At 44.1% G+C, this 15,111-nt stretch overlaps 1 protein-coding gene and 1 pseudogene across 3 annotated transcripts in view; both read right to left on the bottom strand.

The window, feature by feature from the left end:
- Nucleotides 1–15,111, bottom strand: part of LOC126259646 (uncharacterized) — a 288,662-nt gene that overhangs the window by 185,697 nt on the left and 87,854 nt on the right. The gene's annotated exons all lie outside the window — the stretch shown is intronic.
- Nucleotides 13,535–13,652, bottom strand: LOC126261312 (5S ribosomal RNA; annotated as a pseudogene).

Raw genomic sequence — 15,111 nt, 5'->3', positions numbered from 1 at the left:
GGGATGAATGATGATGAAGACGACACAATAACACCCAGTCACTTTGTGGCAGGCGAAAAATCCCTGACCCTGCCGGTAATCGAACCCGGGATCTCATGCAGGGGAAGCGAGAACGCTACCGCGAGAGCACGACTGCGGACAGATGTGATGTACATGTTTAAAAAAATATGGATAAATTCAGGGAAAGAGCTTCACAAAAAGAGTCTATTAGCTGTGGAAAGAGCTTCACAAACTGAGCAAGTCAGTAACGTGTTGTCCCACCTCTGACCTTTATTCAATCACTTATTCGGCTTGGTATTGACTGGCAGAGTTGTTGAATGTCCTCCTGAAGGATACCGTGCCAAATTCAATTCTATCCAACTGGTTAGAGGGCCATACCCATAATGCTGTCAACGTTCTCCATTGGGGAGAGATGCGGCTACCTTGCTGGCCAACGTAGAGTTTGGCAAGCACGAAGACGGGCAGTAGAAGCTATCAGCGTGTGCGGGAGGCGTTATCTTGCTGAAATGAAGGGCTACGAAACAAGGCGCAGAATATCGTCGACGTACAGCCGTACTGTAAGGGTGCCGCAGATGACAGCTGATGGGGATCTGCTATGGAAAAGAAATGCCCCGGACCGGTGTCTAAAGACAACCTCACTGTCGCCCGCCATGCCCGACAGCGGAGTGTGATTGTTTGGGGTGCCATTTCTTTTCGTAGCAGGACCCCTTTGACTGTCATCCGCCGCACCCTTATAGCATAGCGGTACGACGCTGATAATTTACGCCCCGTTTTGTTGTCCTTCATGGCAAGCCATCCTGGTCTTCCATTTCAGCAAGATAACGCCCGCCCGCACAGGGCGAGTTTCTACTGCTTGTCTTCGTGCTTGTCAAATCCTACTTTGACCAGAAAGGTCGCCGGATCTCTCCCCAATTGAAAACGTTTCGCACATTATGGGCAGTGTCCTCCAACCAGCGGAGATGTGTACGGGCGAGTAGACGGGCAGCTGTTGAGCAACTAAACGCCTAGATGAATCAAGAGACTACCAACTAAGAAAAGAGTCCCTTCAACGACCGGTCATCGAACGTCACTGCGTATGGGCCTTCGCAGCAGCAACTTCATCCATGGACCCATGCTGACTGCAGTTCATCGGGGACGAAGGCTGGAATTTGCACGCCAATACCGCAGTACTGAGTGGTGAGAGGTAGCTTTTTCATATGTATTGTGTTTTGTGCTCTGTCAGACAGATGGCCATTGGCGTGTGCGGCGTGACACGTCTGAAAGCAAAAAACCTGCAACAATCGCCGGAAGGGTCCAGTCTCAAGAACGGAGCGTTATGGGCTGGGGAATGTTTCGTGGCATTCCCTTGGTGATTTCGTCATTCTCGAAGGCAAAATGTATTAACACCAGTATCCACCTACTCTTGGTGACCATGTCCACCCCTAAACGCAGCTTGTAACGCGCCAATTGGACAGAATCTGGCACTGCATCCCTCAGGAGAACATTCAACAACTCTGTCAATCAATGCCAAATAGAAAAACTGTCTGTATAAGGGCCAGGGGTGGAGCAAAATTGTAACCGTTTGTTTATCTGTACATGTAAATCACACCTACAGATTTTCGTCCCATTCGGATAGCTACTTCGTGGTGCGCCTTCTTTTTTTAAGTGTATCTTTCACGAACTGCTGAGCTGAAATGTGGTGGCCTGGTGGCCTGTGTGTGTTTCGTTCGGCTCCTCTGAGCAATTGTTTTCGGCGACGATCAGGTCATGTGGTTTCCAAGCGTGTGGTTGCTTGCAAAAGAAAGAGCGCCGCTTGTTGGGCAACTGCTAACTTGTTCTTCTTATCTCATCCTACAGGGTGTATAAGGAAAGTGTCACATACTCCTGCTGGAGGTAACATTGGTGAAAACTAAAAGAAAATGTTCTATAGTGATATCTCCAGAAATCACCCCTGTTAAGATGTCGGCCGTTGTAGATTCGCAGTTCACAGCCTAAATTTTATTTGCGAATGAGGAAATTTTCTCAAGGCATGGCATAGTATATAACCACAATAATAGGCGTGAGCAGATACAAATTCTTCAGCAGCAATGGACGAGAAACATCCGGATCGCTTCAGTATCAGTGTACGAGCAGGAATTGTCGGTGACAGACTCGTAGGCACATACACTTTACCAAACGAATCAACGGGTGCTGCAGGTAAACGATTTCAGCGCGATGAATTACCAGCGCTATTGTAGAATGTTGCAGAAAGACAACGAATGTTTTATGCACCGCGGCGCCCCGCCACATTTTCTACGGATTGTACGGGAGTACTTCACCACAAAGTTTCATGAGCGATGGATTGCTCGAGGACGTTCGATAACGTGGCCTCCCCGTTCGCGGAACCTGAATCTGCTGGATTTCTGGTTATGAGAACACTTAAAAACATTGGTGTATGCCCAACCCATCGACAATGTGCAGCCGTTGCAGGAGCGCGTGATCAATGGATGTGATGCAGTCCAAATGGAGCAGTGGGTAATTAATAGAGTGGGTGATTCACTGCGAAGAAGGGCTGAAGGATGTGACAGGATGCGTAGTAACCACATGCAACACTGCCTACAGTGTCTTCGTCTTCGTAACAGGAAAATGGGAACGAGAGAACATATTGGCCAACATCTCAGCAATTACTGGTTTTGTATATACCGTTACGATAACTTTTCTTCAAATTAACAAATCCTGTAGGCGACAGTATTCCTTAAACACCTTGTACATTTATACCCTAAATTCTATTTCTTTACTGAAGAACATCTCCAATTTCTTATATTAAAATTTTTATGTGACCTTTGAGAAGTAACTAAGTCTTCCTAAAGCATTTCTTTCTATTTGTTACTGTTCAAAGAACAGCGGTCGTCTATTCCGTTTGAAAATTTTTGAAATATCAAAAACGTTTTATTAAAGGATATTTTTTATGTTTTAATAGTTAATACTGTAAATGTTACCGACTCTACATCTAGATGATACACGGATTCACAAAATTAATTGACGCAGAATGGCCACTGCATAGCAACTTAGCTTTCCTACCCTTTCCAGTATGAGAAAGATTTATGACTCATTGTGATCACTATTTGCTTCTTTCGGTTTACGTGGGTGAAAAATTAACATATATGTAAATTAGAAAAATACAACACAATGTTTTTTTTTCTTTGCATCTTTTAATTCCGATGAGGTTCAACGTAGGATGATATCGGCTGTGTCAAATGAAAAAAAAATGAATTCTCTAGGAATACAAGCTGAATGAAACCAACAGTTACTGGTGGAAAGGTCAATAAATAAAGGTTTGTACCCGTGGGAACAGGTAAGAGAAAAGAAGAAAAAATGAGATGACACTAAATAGGCCAGAAGAATTGGAATAACACAGGAAAGTAGTTCGGTGGAAATTAGAAAATAATTCAGTAAGACATATGCGACTTATGGTAAGAGCGCCAAAGTGAATTACAAGTTCAAGAATGTCATGCTGACTCGCGTGTAGAGACTGCGGACGGGAACGGAAGTGTTAACGTCGACTGCCAGCATGTGATGAGGAGCACTTGATGTGGTCGACTTCTCTCTCGTATATAAGGAAGACTTGAAAGCAATACCAACATCGGTATCAGAGGTGCCAGTGCAGTGCCGTTCGACTCGGAGGTAACTGGATCCACTTCTGATGCTGGAAGCAATTTTCACCGCCAGTGTTTGGCCGGAAAGGGTAATGGAGGTGATGAGGTAGCGGTCCAACAGACTTTGCGCGTATGTGCTAGATTAAATACCACCTCTATGTACCTATCAAGGAGGTTAGAATCTATTCTACCGTTGCGAGAACTGCAAACTCTTTCTTCTGTTATCGAAAGAAGTAGGCAAGTTTTACAAACAGGGAAACGTTCTAATACATACTCGATATGATTCTGTTGTGACATTGACAAGAAATATTACAGACACTCAACACAACTTCAAATAAACTTTGTAAATAAATGTCACATAATCTTCAATTGCTGTCATTCAGCATCTGTGTGAAGAAAAATTTTAGAATTAGTAGTAATCAGTAATAATAATTCGTAGGCAGTTAATTCCCATCTACCTCAAGCCACAAGATCCGCGATAATAACTTGAAGCATCAAAATTTACACACGCCATCTCTCTGACTTTCCAATACATATTTTGTCTCTGTTGCAGACGACATACTGTGTTCTAGGTATAGGCATGAGGCTGAAATGGATACACACCCACATAATATGCATTATGTAATATAACTCCGTCCCAATAGCTCTCGGAAAGCCCAACGGTACCGACCAACCAACCGCAGTGCCATCCTCAACTGATAGGTGTCACTGGATACGGACATTGGGGGGGGGGGGGGGGGGGGGAGGGAGGGGGGGGTACGCGGTCAGCACACAGTTCTCTCGGGTGTTCTCGGTTTTCGTGACCGGAGCCGCCACTTCTCAGTCAAGTGGCTCCTCAGTCGACCTCACAATGGCCGAGTGTGTCCGCTTGCCAACAGCGCTCGGCAGACCTGAACGGTAACCCATCCAAGTGCTCGCCAAGCCCGACAAACTTTAATTTTGGTGATCCCACGGGAACCGGTATTACCGCTACGGCTAGGCCAATGGCATAATTTAATAAAAGATAAACTTGAATAAATTATTATTAAATTTTTAAGTTGTTTCCAATAAGGTGACTATTGCAGACGACAAAAAAAATGTTCAAATGTGTGTGATACCTTATGGGACTTAACTGCTAAGGTCATCAGTCCCTAAGGTTACACACTACTTAACCTAAATTATCCTAAGGACAAACACACACATCCATGCCCGAGGGAGGACTCGAACCTCCGCCGGGATCAGCCGCACAGTCCATGACTGCAGCGCCTTAGACCACTCGGCTAATCCCGCGCGGCTCAGACGACAAATTGCGATTGAAATCCCCGTTATAGTACTCGCCCTCACGATGCCAAAAACCCATTCTTTCTTGCACTGTACTTACTTTGCTCACAATCCATGTTTTGCATGTGAGACGCTGCTAAATTCAACCGTGATTTGAATTCCGCCGAACGTCGTCCGAAGCTTGTACGTTCGGGCATTGAAATCACTCTTGACACCACACATATATTTATGTACCGATTTGAAAGATCGACACCGAGCGAGGTGGCATAGTGGTTAGCATTCGGATGAACGACGGTTCAAAACTTGCGTCTGGGCATTCTGATTTAGGTTTTCCGTCAGTACCCTATATCGCTTCTGGCAATTTCTTTCAAACGGCACGGCCGACTTCCTTCCCCACCCTTCCCTAATCCGATGGGACCAATGACCTCACTGCTTGGCTCTGTCACCCAAATCAACCATCCAACCAAAAGATCGGTGGTCTTCGGCCGATGTCAGTTTTCGGCAGAATGTCCCGATATTGGTGCCACTGCGACCATAGCCTCAGGATTAGTCATACGGGAAAGTAAATCGGGCTCATTGTAGCGTGTCTGCACCTTAACCGAATTAAGGAAAATATGGAAAAACCTAAATCAGTATGGATATAGCAGGTATTTGAACCCAAATCTTCCAGACTACGAGATCAAAGCCAGAACCACCGAGCGACCTCGTTCGATCACGCATTCCATGCAGTATAATTGTCCACTGTACAATTGTTAATGGGAGAGAAGCGGGCAGCTTCTAAACAAAACTGTTTAAAATGGTCAAAACGAATTATTTTTGCTGGGGAAACCGACTATTTACTGTTACTAATGACAGCAGTTTACGCCCAACTAAATTCACTTAGCTTGCTGGCAGAGAAATACGCTGCGAAGATCTGTAATTAACGCCTGGTGAAGCTCACTTCAGGAAGCTATACAACTTCACCGTTGTAACACACTGAATAGGTGTGGTATGCCTGCTCTAGCCGTCAGAAAGGTATTTCAAAGTTTGCCATTCGTGTCGTTTCCTAAGAGATTTGGTTTATAACTTGGGTTGCATAAGAGGAACAACAAATGTGAAGTGTTGATACTAGCTTACGGCTGTATTTTTTAGCACAGTATTTTTTTCGTATTATTGCAGGAAGATGTGACGAAAATTCTGATTTCTTCTGAATCTGCAGGAATAATTCGTTTTTCAGTAAAAACAAAATCGAGCAGGATGAATACTAGGGATCATCGGCCCGTCGACGGGACTCAGAATTGGTAATGGAGGGGAATTCAGCCGTGTCCTTTCTAAAGGACGTATCTCAGCATTCGCCTTAATAAAACCAATGAAACCATAGAGAACCTAAAACTGAATAGCAGGAAGGATTTCAACCCCGCTGTCACCGAATGCGATTCCACAGCCTTAACCGCTGCGACAGCATGCTCAATATAAAAAAGATTTTGTGCGCGCAGTTCGGGCCGACGCCGTAGATTTTTAAGCGAAACGTCGGTATGGCAAATATTTAATGTTAATTTAACCATCGATAATTTTAATACAATGATTACACGGTGTAGTACAGTGGTTACAGAATAGATAACTCCCAATTTTAACCGCTTTATGCCCGATCTACTAGCTTCATAATCGTTTTGCGCCGTTTTTTCATTTCCCTTTTCGACACTGCCGTAGCTCTCGAATTCGCACTGGACTTTCTAGGCAGTTTGCAATCCTTTCTGAGCGAGCTTTTCTCTGACTTTTGTTGTCTATAATTCCAATCATATTTACGAGTCATATGAGACATGTATCATCTATACTACTATATAAAGACAAGTCATGGTTTAACGTTGTTACCAAAAATCTCGGTAACGTTTTTAGGAAAAACCTTGAAAAGTTCTTGACCGATTTACTTCAAATTTTTACACGACACTCTAATAAAAGTTCTGACGGACATAGACTACACAGTTCTAAAATATGTACGGGATATAAATATATACACACTATATAAATGGGAGAGACTGTTAACAAAAATCTCGTAAATTTCCTGACGAAATTAGTTCAGTTTTTTTACACGATACCATAATAAACTGGTAGAAGCCGACCTCGGGGAAGATCAGTTTGGATTCCGTAGAAATATTGGAACACGTGAGGCAATACTGTCCTTACGACTTATCTTAGAAAAAAGATTAAGGAAAGACAAACCTATGTTTCTAGCATTTGTAGACTTAGAGAAAGCTTTTGACAATGTTGACTGGAATACACTCTTTCAAATTCTAAAGGTGGCAGGGGTAAAATACAGAGACCGAAGGCTATTTACAATTTGTACAGAAACCAGATGGCAGTTATAAGAGTCGAGGGGCATGAAATGGAAGCAGTGGTTGGGAAGGGAGTGAGACAGGGTTGTAGCCACAGCAAAGGACTTGGAAGAGCAGTTGAACGGAATGGACAGTATCTTGAAAGGAAGATATAAGATGAACATCAACAAAAGCAAAACGAGGACAATGGAATGTAGTCGAATTAAGTCGGGTGATGCTGAGGAAATTAGATTAGGAAATGAGACACTTAAAGTAGTAAAGGAGTTTTACTGTTTGGGGAGCAAAATAACTGATGATGGTCGAAGTAGAGAAGATATAAAATGTAGACTGGCAATGGCAAGAAAAGCGTTTATGAAGAAGAGAAATTTGTTAACATCGAGTGTAGATTTAAGTGTCAGGAAGTATTTTCTGAAAGTAATTGTATGGAGAGTAGCCATGTATGGAAGTGAAACATGGACGATAAATAGATTGGACAGGAAGAGAATAGAAGCTTTCGAAATGTGGTGCTACAGAAGAATGCTGAAGATTAGATGGGTAGATCACATAACTAACGAGGAGGTATTGAACAGAATTGGGGAGAAGAGGAGTTTGTGGCACAACTTGACCAGAAGAAGGGATCGGTTGGTAGGACATGTTCTGAGGCATCAAGGGATCACAAATTTAGCATTGGAGGGCAGTGTGGAGGGTAAAAATCGTAGAGGGAGACCAAGAGATGAATACACTAAGCAGATTTAGAAGGATGTAGGTTGCAGTAGGTACTGGGAGATGAAGAAACTTGCACAGGATAGGGTAGCATGGAGAGCTGCATCAAACCAGTCTCAGGACTGAAGACCACAACAACAACAACCATAATAAACATTCGGCGGACGTAAGCTACATGTTTATAAATGTAATACATAATAGGAAAATGTCAGTAAGAATCTTGGAGAGTTCTTGGCCGGATTACTTCAAATTGTTACACAGTTACCAACATTCAGACGGACGTAAGCTATACAGGTTGCATCAAAAAGGATGGCGAAAACTTACGCGGCTGAAAGTACACGATAATAGAAGCACAAATGTCCCAGTAAACACGGGTCCGCAAACGAGCCGCTTGCGAGGTAATCACGACTGTATGGTTCCACGCCGCAACTGACGGCATTGTCTGTCCGGTTTCCCCCTTGTGCACTTGAGGCCGTCCTATGTTCGCTGTTTACACAACGGAACATTGCCGAGAGGTGGAGTTGGAATCACACCATACACGCGGAACGTACAGGACGGATACAGTACACAGTCTCAAAGGATACCATTCAGGTCTGAGGAGTGCGACGTGTGCTCTGTTGTAGTTACAATGGAACCGTAGAGTAACGAAGAGTTCAAATGGTTCAAATGGCTCTGAGCACTACGGGACTCAACTGCTGTGGCCATAAGTCCCCTAGAACTTAGAACTAATTAAACCTAACTAACCTAAGGACATCACACACATCCATGCCCGAGGCAGGATTCGAACCTGCGACCGTAGTGGTCGTGCGGTTCCAGACTGTAGCGCCTTTAACCGCTCGGCCACTCCGGCCGGCGAGTAACGAAGAGTAACGAAGAGTATGCGGATATGCATTTCATGTACGGTAGGGCTAATGGCAATGTACGGGAAGCTGCATGCTTGTACCGAGAAACATATCCTGATCGAAGACACCCCCCGAAAGTCGTACATTTAAAAGTGACCATAAGCGCCTGAGAGAACACATGGCAGAGCAGGGGGTAGGCCTGCTCGCATTGCGCCTGAGGTTGACGATACGGTGTTGGAAGCAGTACAGCGCTCTCCAGGAACCTCGACGAGAAGAATCGCCACACAAGTGCCTGTACTAGGCCACAGTAGTGTATGGATAAATTTACATCGCAGTTTACTGCACCCTTTCCACCACCAACGAGTTCAATGTCTCAATGATGCGAATGTGTTCCTACAGTGATGTTTTGTCAATGGCTGCAACAGCAGGCTATAGTTGACCCTCTTCTCGCATGTAACATTTTATTTACAGACGAAGCAGAATTCACACGCGAGGGTCTGTTTAACTATCGTAATACATATTTGTGGTGTGAAATAAACCCAAATGCTGTTCATGAATCACCACATCACCGACGTTTCTCACTGAATGTATGGTTAGGGGTACGAGGCGATCAACTCATCGGACCACACATTCATCCACCACAACATAATGGATGGAGGTACCTTAGCTTTCTGCGGCGTCATCTTCCAGGATTGCTTGAGGATGTTCCCCTTCAGCAAGCTCAGAGTATGTGTTACACGCATGATGGAGCTCCGGCACATTTCGCTGCTGGTGTGAGACGGTATCTAACGCGCAGGAACGGCCAAAGATGGACAGGTCGAGGCGGACCTGTACCTTGGCCTCCAAGACCACCTGATCTAAATCCCTTGGATTTTTGTGTCTGGGGTCACCTCAAAAGCAAAGTATACAGTACACTCGTTAATACGGTTGAAGAACTCGAGCAGAGAGTTGTACATGCTTGTCAAGAATTCCGGAATGGTCCAGAGGTTTTCGAAAGGATTCGAAATTTATTGCAGAGACGAGCACAGTACTGCATCCAGATGCAAGGAAAACACTTGGAACACCTCCTTTAACAGGTACCCCATACGTGAAATGTAAACTAATTGCAATGTACAACCCAATAGTAAAGTCTAAATTTCAAATTAATGTATACTAACCAGGACGATATTTACAATGACGTCAGTGGCGGCTTGGAGCCATGAAGTCGTGATTATCTCGCAAGCGGCTGGTTTGCGACCCATGTTTCTATTATCGTGTGCTTCCATACGTATGAGTTTCCGCTATACCTTCTATTCCTTTAAACGACAATGTACAGATTTTGTGTTAAAACCGACTGCGAGAAAGGAAGTGCTGTGTTGTGAAAATGTGCGGTTTATTCTTCCTTCCCGCAGTCAGTTTTAACTTAAATATCAGATCATTTAAAACATTAACCAATTTTTTCTCCCGCATATATACTTTCCCCTACATATAACTTTATACAGAATCTGTGTATACAATAGTGTGAAGTTCTGTTTTCTTAGTCGTATTCAGTTCGAAGAGCAATGTCGTACTTAACGGCTTATTGACTTAGGAACATAATATTTCTATCAACAGGAGCACCCATACGACAATTTGTATGGGGGGAGGAGGGCCAAGATCTGGGAACATGGAGTATTTTTAATATTTTGGAAGATGAACAGTGATTCGAAAGTAGTCTTAAAAAGTGCCAGGCTCGACCCTGTTGAAAACTTGCTTATTAGCGACGTTTCAACTAGAATCTTTAAAGAAAAACACCTGACTATACTATTTTTTTTCTTATCCTTGAGAGTTAGGGGGAAGGGGAGGCGCGGCTCATCCAAAACTATGCAATCCTACCCGTTCACAGATCAAAACTATGAGAAACACTGCCACTGAACTTACTAGCTTCACGGATCCCGCAGCTTGAGGTGTCTCTCCTGTGCACCTTATGTTAATGATCCTAACCGATTTACCCACTCACTTTAACTGACATTTCCCAATAGAGCTTTCAATTATAGTAGCAGTAAATAAGGCCCAAGGACAGAGAGAGATGGGAAGAGGAGATGGACAAGAGGGAGGGAGAGAAAATGGACTGAGAGGGGGAAGGTAGGAGATGGGCAGAGAGAGGGGTAAGAAGGAGATGGAGAGAGATCGGGGGAGAAGGAGTCTAGGAAATACATACAATTTCGATACGTATTTAGCAATTGCGATTCTTTTATATCTAGGCAAAGTTTTTTATTTCCTCACTTTAGGTCCTAGCAGTCCTCGTCAAGATCTTCACAATGGCAGCCGAATCAATGTCCTATCTAAAAGCGTTTCCACGCGATATCAATTTATAACTTTACGCAAAGATCATTAATAAGAATCACGCGCTTGTGCTTACACTGCGTTATATCTGTTCCGTTGTGGACTCAACCAATGTTTACGCGTTATTAGTCTCGCAATTATTATCGATTGAAACGTGACGGCATTTTGTCACGCAACAAAGTTCGACCGACGAATGACACACGTTCTCACTCAAAACAGAATGCTGTTTTCTGCATCGTCCTCATCGAAACGAATTTGAGTAGGAGAATCTTTAGTCATCAATGAATCGTAAATGTAAATAGACTTCATGCATCAAATAATAATAAGAACAGGAAGACTCTGAAGATCGATTTATAAGTAAAAAATCAGTAATTAAATCGAAGGTTTATTTGAGAAGTGGAGTACTGTAATACGCATGATTCCTCTGGAGGTACCCTTAGCGGCCTCCGACATGAGAACCATCTAATCCAACTGGATACCTGCAGGTAATCCGAAGCACAGTGCAATTTTTTTTGTATGTTACGAGTGGATATCTGGAATTTATTTGCGGTAGTAGCATGAGTGGAACGGCGTTCCTACGTCCTTTATTTGCAAACGATAAGAAAAGGTGTTTTAAATGTTCCATTACATACAGAGAAATTGACACATAATTTCTTACGTTTCAAAAAATTAAATATCTTTATTCTTCTATGAATATGAATGTTTTCCATGTTCTGAGCTGTACAGTACCGATGAGACGCCGAAAGATCATTTGTAAATACGAACATCTCCTGTGCTCCAAAAAGCAACATTATATTCTTCACACTAATTCTTCGCAAGACAGTGGCGATATGTTACGAAAATGAATCAAAATGGATTTGGGAATGCGCAGTGTTATTTCATCTATATTGATTACAGAGAAGGAAACGAAATTCGTTGAAACGCATAATGTGGGGAGCTGGACGTTGAACTCCTGCTACTTCGTGACACTTATTACGGGCTAAGGCTATCGTATGGTACAGCACGAGCTAACAAATCATTGTGAAATCACGCGCCAGGGGCGTATAAATAACGCTACAGAAGAGCACACGCGTGTGACACAAAAGAGGAGAGGAAGGAATATTCTGGCAGCAAAGAAAATGGTGTTCCGTAAAAGCACAAATGTACGTAAGTTTCTGCAAGCACAAAACTGTCGCGAAGGAGACGATATTTGTAGTTCAAAAGCCAGATGGGAGGCATGCCTTCTTTTTGTATTGACAATTTGCCCTTTCGCATTGGTTCCTTTCTTTTGACCACATTTTAGATTATTTCCAGAAGGAGAGTGGTTTCATTGCCTAAATCTCTTTATGGCAACAACATATTATCTCATTTTCAGTGTTTATGGCTTAGGGGGCGGAGGTACGTAAGGCTTTGAAACCTAGCATGTCCCTGATCATATGAAACGTAAACTAGGTCTTTTGTTTCCAACTTGAACTACTGTAGTTTCGTATGATGTAATTTTAGTAGGAAACAGTATGTAAGTATGGAATCGGCAACACAAAAGCGAAAAGCACTGAGAGACCACGGGGCGGCTAATCCGTGTTCTCTTCCTCTCAAGAGATCAAGTGTTTAGGACATCACGGTCTCTGGCCAAAGAAACACAGCGATACTCCTGCAGCAACGGTTAAATTCGCATAAGAAGTTATAACCATTCTTCAATGTTACTTTGAAATGGAATGAAATTCTAAATTCGGTAAGTGTGTTGATGTTTATTTCCAGACACAAAGCTTCTATTCACATGTATATTGTGTTCGTCAGAAGAGTAAGTCAACTGGCGATTAGCCAAACTTTCGCCTACATGAGGAAGCACGTCCTTAACATGAGCATCCCCCGTATATCCCACGCGTCGACATTCCGTGGACTCCAGCTGAGACATTGCCCCTTCCCTTCCCTATCTCCCCTCCTTAAAGATGGGTACTGCAATGTCGACTGACACTGGACGTCGACGAAACGCCATGCTACAGAACGGCAAGATTCCGTCAAATGGCAACTGATTCACACAAGACAAGGTCAACATCACACCACGTCACTCTGTCCAGCACTCAGAGCCGCGCGGGGTAGCCGCGCGATCTAAGGGCGTCTTGTCACGGTCCGCGTGGCTCCCCCCGTCGGAGGTTCGAGTCCTCCCTCGGGCATGGGTGTGTGTGTCCTCCTTAGCGTAAGTTACTTTATGTTAGATGAAATAGTGTGTAAGCGTAGGGACCAATGACCGTAGCAGTTTGGTCCCGCAAGACCTTACCACAAATTTCCAGGAGTTAGCTTAACTTTACTTAACTCCTCCAGAACAGGCTATGAAGGCCCAACGGTACCGACTGGCCGCCGTCTCATCCTCAGCCCACAGGCATCACTGGATGCAGATATGGAGGGGCTTGTGGTCAGCACACCGCTCTCACGGCCGTATGTCAGTTTCCGAGACCGGAGCCGCTGCTTCTCAATCAAGTAGCTCCCCAGTTTGCCTCACAACGGCTGAGTGCATCCCGCTTGCCAACAGCGCTCGGCAGACCGGATGGTCGCCCATCCAAGTGCTAGCCTAGCCCGAGAGCGCTTAACTTCTGTGATCTGACGGGAACCGGTGTTATCACTGCGGCAAGGCCGTTGGCTCCAGCACTCAGCGGTGAAAGTAAAATTACGAGTCACCATACGCCTCACATAGCACCGAAATTTAGCTTCAGTATTAAAGAACTATCAATAGTAGTAGCTGCATTTATTACCGGCCAAATCGAAATTCATAGTGTGATGGTCTAGACTCTAAACAAAACTCTCATGAAAAACGCTGCCTGAAAAGAACTGAAAGACTAAGGGAAGTGTCGTTCAAACATTCTAATGCAACACATTATCTGTTTGCTGCAGACGAGGTGTACAAGTACACTAATTAGCAATTCAATAAGGACATTTACAGTGTAGCATGTAACACCTCCCTTTAGTCTGATGAGGTCGGCGACCCGTCGTGAGGTGGGCCGTCCTGAACCATGATCCCTCAACCACCACTCACGGAGACTGCACGTAGCTAGGTCCAAGACGTGCACGTCTAGCCCCTTGGATGGACACAGTCGGGAGTGCAGTTGGCCTGTATGTCAGAGTGTGTACGAGAACAGGCGCACGTATCAGAAAGTAGATTCTATTTGACTACATATCTATCAGGGGCACCATTTAAACTCATGTAAGCATCTCCTAGTTTCTACAGCACCTTCCTTAACGATAACAATTGGCCAAGCGCATTTGCGTTGCCTAGGGTGGTTACTGAAGTACCTTACCAGTGACGTGTAGACCGAATAATTAGTGTGAGAGACCTTTTCTCACACTTAGAGCTTCTAATGGTAGTGTTAATGTACCCCGATTAATCTCTGAATCCAGTGACAAGTACGCGTTCCAGCTAGCAGCTTTTGTACCCCTAAGCGAGGAGTCGGTTCTGGATTGTATGGAGGTTCATTGACCGATTTCCCACAATGAATTGGTGAGTGATTTATATTGCCTCACTAAAAAAGTGAAGCACCAAGAAGACGCAATCACATGTAATTGTAGCATCGTACATATACGCACCATCGGCGGATATGTAAGTGATCACAGTTGCAGTTATCTGTGACAGGGAGCACTGCCACCGAAGGGCATTAGTGCTATTCGTGTTTATTATTGATTGCAGGCCTGATAGGGTATGTAAGGAGCGTGAACAGTGGCAGTTGTTGACCGATCGCTGTGAAGGTCACGAAGATGCCGCGTACTCGTGTGAAACAGCCTTATCAGCAACTGACAGGACCTTTATTGTGGATCTCCATTTGGCCAGCTGGTCATATCGTACAATATCCAGGTTGTGGTGCATTCGGATGTGATGGCGACCTGTGTTGGGCTGGATGGGAACGTGAGGGCAGGCATACTAGGCGACAAGGTTCCGATCGAACACATGTACCCATCACTAGGAAGGATTCCCATCTAGTGCATCAGGCATATCATCACCCCTTCACATCTGCACCAAAAATCCCAGAACAAGTTATTGACTCCTTGCAACACTGTCATCCTACTCCATTGGTTGGTAATTAGCAGCAGCTACTCTAGTGAATTACT

This window comes from Schistocerca nitens, chromosome 5 (genome assembly GCF_023898315.1).
Source record: "Schistocerca nitens isolate TAMUIC-IGC-003100 chromosome 5, iqSchNite1.1, whole genome shotgun sequence".
NCBI classification, from domain to species: Eukaryota; Metazoa; Arthropoda; class Insecta; order Orthoptera; family Acrididae; genus Schistocerca; species Schistocerca nitens.
This window is presented reverse-complemented; position numbering and strand designations above follow the sequence as displayed.